The sequence below is a fragment of the Corvus brachyrhynchos genome, unplaced genomic scaffold (genome assembly GCF_000691975.1).
Source record: "Corvus brachyrhynchos isolate BGI_N302 unplaced genomic scaffold, ASM69197v1 scaffold305, whole genome shotgun sequence".
NCBI classification, from domain to species: Eukaryota; Metazoa; Chordata; class Aves; order Passeriformes; family Corvidae; genus Corvus; species Corvus brachyrhynchos.
The window spans coordinates 346,329-354,504 of record NW_008239284.1 but is presented as its reverse complement, the minus strand read 5'-3'; the positions used below and the strand labels follow the sequence as shown (position 1 = coordinate 354,504).

At 51.4% G+C, this 8,176-nt stretch overlaps 1 non-coding gene across 1 annotated transcript; it reads right to left on the bottom strand.

Annotated features, from left to right (window-relative positions):
- Window positions 1-7,175: 7,175 nt before the first annotated feature.
- On the bottom strand, window positions 7,176-7,248 carry TRNAT-AGU. The gene has a single exon. It is a non-coding gene; the product is annotated as a tRNA-Thr (tRNA).
- Between the last annotated feature and the right edge of the window lie 928 nt (window positions 7,249-8,176).

The following is an 8,176-nucleotide window of genomic DNA, read 5'->3' as shown; positions in this document are numbered from 1 at the left end:
GTTTCTGAAGCCCTGATGACACTGATGGCTGGAAGCCCCAGAGGAGAGCTGTGGTACAGGAGAAAATAGAAGCTGCAGAACAGAGTGCAGCTTAAATTAGAGGGATCAGAAGGAAAGGACTAAAAGCAGGGGTTGTCCTCAGAATAGTTCAATGCTCTCTCACCTTGCAGGAAGGACATGGCCCTGTCCCAAAGGGAAAAGGCAAAAGAGAGTGTCCAGCAGGACAGGAGAAATTGTTCCTGAACCCCACCAGCAATGCTTCCATGGGAACATCTTCCCACAAGTTCAGAGGCCCAACAACACCAAACCCAACAGTGCATGGCACAGCTGGGCCTAAGGACCATGACAGTGTCCAGCAGGAAACGTGTCCCTGCAATCAGGAATGGCTCCAGTGCAGAAGAGATTCTGGACAACATCCAGGGGCTGGACAAGGTCCAGGACTGGACTCAGGGCTATAATGAGGATAAAATTCACCTTGGGGCACAGGCTGAGGATACACAATGAGTGCACTCAGCCCAGGGAAGGGGCTGCAGCCTCTCAGGCTGTGCTGGCGGGTGCCAGCTGAGCCCCTGCCCCGGGGCTGCAAAAGGGGCTGAAAGGGAGCCAAAGCTGCATTTTGGCATCTGCTGCCTGGGGCCAGGGGGCTGAATTTGCCATTAGTGTTCCATGAAATATAAAACAAGAGTCGAGGTCGTCTCTGGACTTCATTAACACTTCGAAAAGCCAAGGGGAATATCACATTTGGCTGCGGGGCCAGCACAAGTCAGCAGAGACTCTAACATTTCAGTTCCCACTCCAAAAAGCCCAACAGCTTTGTTTCAGTTCTGACTGCCCATTCCAAAATCAACGGAGACAACCAGTTACTGTGAAAAAAAGGGCATTGCCAATGAAACCAGCTGAAAAGGTTCATTCTGTTCTCTTTGGGGATATTCACCCTCTTTTGTTTATGCTCGGTCTATGAATTTCATGGCAGAAAAGGAGCTCCTTGAAACTGATCCTTTCACTTCTCAATGCCCCACATTCACATGGTGTAGGCTGAAGTTCTGCTCTCAGCCTTGGGAAGGACATGGGATGGATCCTGAGCTGATGTGGCCAGATGAGTGTTAATAACAAAATAATTCCACTGCTTTCCCCCAGCAGCTGCACAGCCACAGCCAATTGTGTCTGAACCAGGAAGTTCCTGAATGGTTCCCAGGAAAATTCCCCGTGCAAACACAACCAGACTCATGCCTAGAACGTGCTTTTCTTCCAGAGGGGATGTGCCACCCCCTGGCAGCGCTGGGAGCACTGTGATGGACACGATGGTATGTGTGGGGTCTCCTGCAGACCACCAGGCACAGAGAGCAGCTGGTTTGTGCTCAGGGCTGGGGAAACCTTCCCTGCATACAGCTGAGCTGTGTCCTGCAAATTGGCTCCTGCTGCTCCCACTGCTGGGGAGGGGAAGGAGAGAAGCAAGGGGGAATAAAAGCAAACACACACCTTGAGCAGCTCGGCCTTCCTGAGAGAGGAAACACAAGGCTCACTTGAGAGGGGAAGCCAATTCCAGGCTCCTTAATCATCCTCTGGGTTCATTGTTCAGGCATCATACTGGTGCTGAACTGGGGAATTACAGCTGTGGGTGTGCTGGAAACCCAACTGGAGACTGGGACTCAAAATTCCCCTCCAGTCCCCACAAACTCTTGAAACGCTTTGGTTACAGCAGCTGACAAAACAAAACACAAAACAAAACAAAACGCGCTTCCCCTCCGTCCTGTGCGGAAGCAGCAGAGTTCCCTGGCAATGGGAGATCCTTTTGTGAAACGGGCTCTGCAAGGAAGCAAACGGCCCCACTGTGAAGAGAGCTGTGGGAAGGTTTAGTTTGGACCCGTCCTCAGCCTGACTCTTGGATTCGAAGAAAAAGGATCCTCTGTAGGTTTGCTGAACGTTTTCCAGGGAGCCCGATGCATCTTTGCTGGGAGCTCCACTCTTCAGCAGCTCCAGGTGCTGCCCTCTCACGGCAACGGGAGCCCCGAGGCTGCTCCAGCGCGGGAGAGGCCGCTCCAGGCTCTCAACAACCAGCTTGGGTGCTGGTGCTGATGCTCTGCCTCTCCGGGACTCTGGATAACCTGGAAGGCTTTGCCCAGAGGGGACAAGACTCGTGGAGCTGGGCAGCGGGGTGAGGCTTTCCCACCACCTGCTGCCCTGGGAGGAGGAGTATTAGAGGACTAATAGAGGACTGATGCCTCCTGGTGGTCCCAGGCAATCCCACCCGCAGTGTGGGGATGGTCCGTGCACCTTCCACAGCCAGCAAGGGCTCCTAGTGCTGGGATGCCTGGGGAGATCCCAGTGGGAACCTGGAAGATGCATGGGCACCACCTGGGAATGCTCAGCAAGCGGGAGTCCAAGCAAAGGGGCAGGAGGCAAAAGCTGGGAAATGGGGAAAGGCAGAGGTGGTGCCCAGACAGGAACAACAGGAGTGCTGGGGGCAGCTTTGGGCACCACAGGGTAAGAACTAAAGCTGTTAGAAAGTGTTCAGAGAGGGGACACAGGGATAGGGAAGGATCTTGAGGGGAGCAGCTGAGGGCACTGGGATTGTTTAGGTGGAGGAGGCTGAGGTCAGACCTCAGCAGGGGCTGCAGCTCCTCCCGAGGTGCAGCTCGGATCTGGAGCTCCAGGGAGCGGCTGGAGCTGGGCCAGGGCAGGCCCAGGCTGAGAGCAGGGAAAGGTTCTTCCCCCAGAGGGTGCTGGGCACTGCCCAGGCTCCCCAGGGAATGGGCACGGCCCCGAGGCTGCCAGAGCTCCAGGAGCGTTTGGACAGCGCTGCCAGGGATGCCCAGGGTGGGGCTGTTGGGGGGTCTGTGCAGGGCCAGGGGTGGGACTGGAGGATCCTGGTGGGTCCCTCCCAGCGCCAGGTATTCCATGATTCTCTTGGTTAACAAAACTGGAGCCCACTGGAGAATTGCTGAAAGCTTCAGCTCTGAAAAACCTCCAGACACAGCTGGGACCAGGTGAGAAGGGGAGAACCAAACCAGTGTGAACCTGACAGGGGACTAATGAAATTCCACAGCCCAGGGCTTGATAAGGGTTGGCAGAACGCAGGGGTGGGGCTGTGCCCTCAGGGCTCTGCTCTCCCCATCCTGTTTGCCCCCAGAAAGGTGTGGAGAGACTGAGAACTGGGAGCCCTGACACAGAGACAGTCAAGACAAGGACCTGTCCCTCTGCTCTGACATCCCCCAGCAGCACTGCAGGTGGGACAGGCCACCAGCACCGTCACCTGGAGATGCATGGGGACAAAACTGTTCTTTGGGTTAAAAATGCTGTAGGAAATGGGGGAAACCTGGAGATGGTTCTTGTGGAGTGCCAATGATGCCGTTGTGCACTGCAGTTCATGATGGTGATAGAAGTGTGGCTGTGATGGTGCAGAGATATTTCATCAGGGTAGCTGTGCCAATGCCAAAATCTTAAACAGCTGGCCCCAGAAATAATGAAATTGTCATTTCTGGTGAGAGAGAGTTGTGGAATGAGCAAATCAAGCACATCCAGGGCCATCTCCAGGCTTTGCCCTTCTGCTTTTTGCCAAGTGTCACCCCCAGAGGCTCTGGGCTGAGCTCCTGTGCTGGCAATGGGCAGCAGCACTGAGAGCACTGTGCTCTGTGCCCCCTCTGCTCCTACAAGGCTTGGGCTAAGCCAGGCCCATCTGACACAGGAGACTGAAAAGAATTGAAGGCAAACAAAGAGGAATTCTAAGCTTTCCTCAGAAACCTATTAAAGTCTCTGTCATTTACTCGGAACACATGAAATAGCCTTTATTACCGGCATTTTGCTGAGCACAAAAGCCACTTTCAATAACACAGGAAAGGAAAAATCATTACAAAGTTGCAAAAATCAAGGACCATCTTGCAGAATCTCTTTGTCATGAAACAAATTATGAAAGGCTATAAATAGATGACCATTATTAGAACAAGGAGCTCTCTAACTGGGCTCTCTGCACAGGGAATGAGCTGCTTCCCTCCCAGCCGGGGGCAGCTGAGGCAATCAGCAGGTACGTCACAGGCTCTCCAGGGAGCAGGAGAAAGCAGAATTAAAGTCCTTGCCTCCTGCTCCTGAAAAGGGGAGAAGCATTTGGAGAAACAAGTTACTTCAAAGGCTGTTAAAAATACACAAAATACACACAGGTACTCACCCACCACAGCACGAGGCTGAACTTAGTCAAGGTCACACCCTGGAGGTGTCCAAGGCCAGGTTGGATGGGGTTGGAGCAACCTGGGATCATGGAAGGTGTCCCTGCCCATGGCAGGGGGTGGGATGAGAAGAGTTTAAGGTCCCTTCAACCCAACCCATCCCAGGATTCTGTGATTCCCTGGTGTCACTGCTGAATAGAACACAGGACAGGAGCTCTGGGCTCGTGGAGTCTGGCTGTGCTATCCAGCTCCTCCATAACCTCTTGGTTCCCTTTCTCACCTCTCGTGGGGTTTCCTCCTCCTCGGCTGCTTGAAAAAATGATTCCTCTGATTTTTAGATTTTTTTTTAATTTCCAGCCTTACATTCTCATCATGTAATTGAGTTTAAACAGTTCTTTCTCCTGGCTGTTTACTCCTGTGGTATTTCTGTGAGTTACTCATGTCTACTTTAAGCCTTCCTGTGGGCAGACTAAACACAATAAACTCCTTCCATCCCCCCCTCTAAGGCAGACCTGCCATCCCTGTGCCATTCCTCCTGGCACATTCCTACCCTATCCTGGATCTGCCCTTCAGCTCCATTTCCATGGCAGCATGCCTGGGTGAAAGTGGGCATGGCTGGCTTTTTAAAGCTGGTTCAACTGGCAGTAATTTTTTATACTCTTTGTAGTTTGGTTAAATTTACAGTAACTACAACAATCCCACATTCTTTCCCAGGTTTCTCATGGAGTTATGCCCCACAGGAATGAGGATGTTTACTTATATTCCAACTGCCCTGAGCAGGTCAGTGGGATCTCCCTGGCTGAGTCCAGGAGAATCAGAATGCCACCATTACACCTTGAGGGCCCTGCCAAGGAAATTTTCCAAGGTATGGAAATTTCAAGGGTGAGCAGAACAGTCAGGGAGGGACTGGGACCTGCAGGATTCCCAGGACCAGGAGCTGTGCAAACCACGCTGGATGCTAAGGAAAAGCTGTCCCATTGCTCTGTGGCTTTGAGAGATTTTTGCAGTGCTCTGTGACCTGTCCACGGGGTCTCCTTGAGGGCCCTGCCAAGGAAATTTTCCAAGGTATGGAAATTTCAAGGGTGAGCAGAACAGTCAGGGAGGGACTGGGACCTGCAGGATTCCCAGGACCAGGAGCTGTGCAAACCACGCTGGATGCTAAGGAAAAGCTGTCCCATTGCTCTGTGGCTTTGAGACATTTTTGCAGTGCTCTGTGACCTGTCCACGGGGCCTTTATCCTTGCAGGAATTGCTGGTTTGGGGTTTTCCCCTCGAACAGGGCATAATCCTTTCCAAACACTCACGGAGCAATGTTTGGGATGTGGTGATAATGGAAAATCTTTCCATTCTGAGCTGCCGTGCCCAGCAGGGAGATGAGCTTTGCCGGCTGCCAGGGCTGCTGTGTTTGCAAGAGGCTCACACATTCCAAAGGAATGGGCAGTCAAACAGGCCACCAAGATCCCTCCCCACCTCCCTCCCGGCCACATTTACCTGGCTTCAGGATTTGGATATAAATCACTTTGCCCTCTTTGTTCCTCTTGTCAAGCTGTGTCTTCAGAAAGCAGAGAAGGAGAGGATGGGTGATGGATACAAAGGGATTTCAGGGCCAGGTCCCCTGGTAAAACTCATCTCTGCCCCAGGCCTGTGTTCAGCAAGCAGCACCAGAGAGTTTGGGCTCTGCATTGCAGCAGGGTCACGGGGAGAGGAGCCCTGGCATTAATATCAGTACTGCAGAGATTAGGAATTCAGCAAAACACATCCTGAACATTTGTCGCCTTTGCACAGAAAGGAAAGACATTAATTTTTCAGAGGATCATTTCCATCCCCACCAGGCTCAGCTCAGCTGAACCCATGAGCCTGATTGCAGAAGTGAACATTGAACCACAAAGATCTTTTTGGGTCTTGCTCTGTGGTCTTCTCTGAAAGCCAAATGCAGAGATAAAGCTGGAATGGGGGACAGGGGGAGGCCACGTGGAGCCACAGCAGCCTGGAAATAAATTCACTTTTAGTAAAACCCATCTGTCCATTTTCCTTGGGTTACAATAACAGTAACTTGTGCTTGTTTATTAATTGCAGATTAATGGGAACCCTGCTGGCTTCTGTTTCTTTATCCTTACTGGGATATATGCAGGGGAAAACAGGGAAATTCCTGCAGGTCACTCCTCCTGTGGAGAAAACACACCAACCCTCCAAAGCTCACTTTTTTGGGACAACAGAGCTGGAAGGAACCAGCCGGAGGAGAGGCAAACAAAGCACCATGTCCCTCCTGCCACCCTGTGTCCCCCTCCACAAGACAAAAATCGTTCAGGCTTTTGAGCCGTCCTTCCCTCAGATGGAAAAGGCCCTTTTGAAATTCAGAAATGACCTTTTCCATCACTGGTTTGGCTCATTTGGACTCAATATAGGGAGTCTACTTGAAAATGAGCAGGGAAAAGAGATGTGCAAAGGCAGAATAGGAAATCTCATAAATCTGGACAGCAATTCATGGAATTCAAGATGCAAAATAGGTTAATTCCTACCTATGTCCTTATTTTTAGAAATTATAACTGTCCAGCCCCCCCAGCAGGGCTCTGGACACGACGGATGCTGCTGCTCCTCCACAAACCACATTTATAATGTTTTCAGCCAGCTCTGCAATTACCGAGCTCTGGAGCTGTAATTTGATCGTCCTGCTGATGTCTGAAGAGATGAAGCAGCTCTGGCTGTAAATACCTGGCAGCCATTTCAGCTTTGTCCATCCATGACCCTCACAAAGTCTGCTGGGCCCAGAAGGCTCCAAATCCCATTATTGGGTGTTCCCCATCTCCCATTGCTGTCCATTAAAAATATCCCAAGGGTACAACTCTGACCATGGCTGGTTTCTCTGCTTCTCATTGCCTGTTATTGGTGTAGGTGCTGTGGGATGTTTGTATTCCACATAGACTGGGGTGGATGCTCCAAAAAACATCAGGAGCACTTTGGGAATAAACAGGAAGATAAAGCAGCAAGGTCTTTGCAGGAGGTGCAGACCCTCCCCAGGCTCCAGTGAGATTTGAACTCACGACCCCTGGTTTACTAGACCAGTGCTCTAACCCCTGAGCTATGGAGCCTCTGAAATTTGGGTGCTTTTGCCTCTGCAAACATTTCATATCAAAATTTTCTCTTCATTCCGGAGTGAAACGGCCCCAGCACTGCTGGAATGTGCTGCTCCAAGGACTTTTGATTCTCTTTCCAAACTGCACCAAAACCCATCAGAGTCACAAAACCACCACCACCCCCCCAGGTGAACCCAAACCTGGAATTTACTTTCCTTCAGCTCATCCCCTGTAAGATGGACGATTCCCTTTTCCCCTGCAAAGTGGGAAGTTTACAAAGAAATGATGATGTTTGAGCTGTTGCATTAATTTATCAGAGAAGGGAATAAACAGGGACCACAAAGATGCTCCAAAAGCTGGAGCCTCTCTCATATGAGGAAATGCTGAGAGAATTGGGATTATTCAGCCTGGAGAAGAGCAGGCTCCAAAGTGACCTTACTGTAGCCTTTCAGTACCTAAAGGGGCTCCAAGAGAACTGGAAAGGGATTTTCATAAGGACATGGAAGGACAGGACACAGGGAATGGCTTCCCACTGCCAGAGGGCAGGGCTGGATGGGATATTGGGAAGGAATTGTTCCCTGGGAGGGTGGGCAGGCCCTGGCACAGGGTGCCCAGAGCACCTGGGACAGTGGGAGGTGTCCCTGCCCATGGCAGGGGTGGCACTGGATGAGCTTTAAGGTCTGTTCCAACCCAGACTGATCTGGGATTCTCTTATATCCCACTGCTCCCCACTGGAAACCAGCTGTGCATTTGTTTTTCCCTCTCAGCTCTTCACAGATGTCACTGCTTCCTTAGGAATCCATGTTTTTTTCCTTCCCTGCTGCTTTATCCTCCCTTGGAGAGCCCTTCAGATGCCACCTCAAGGCTGAATCTGAGGGACTGTGGGACTGAGCACTCCCCAGGCTGAGCTTCCAGCTGGGGATGAAACTGTCACAAAAGTGGG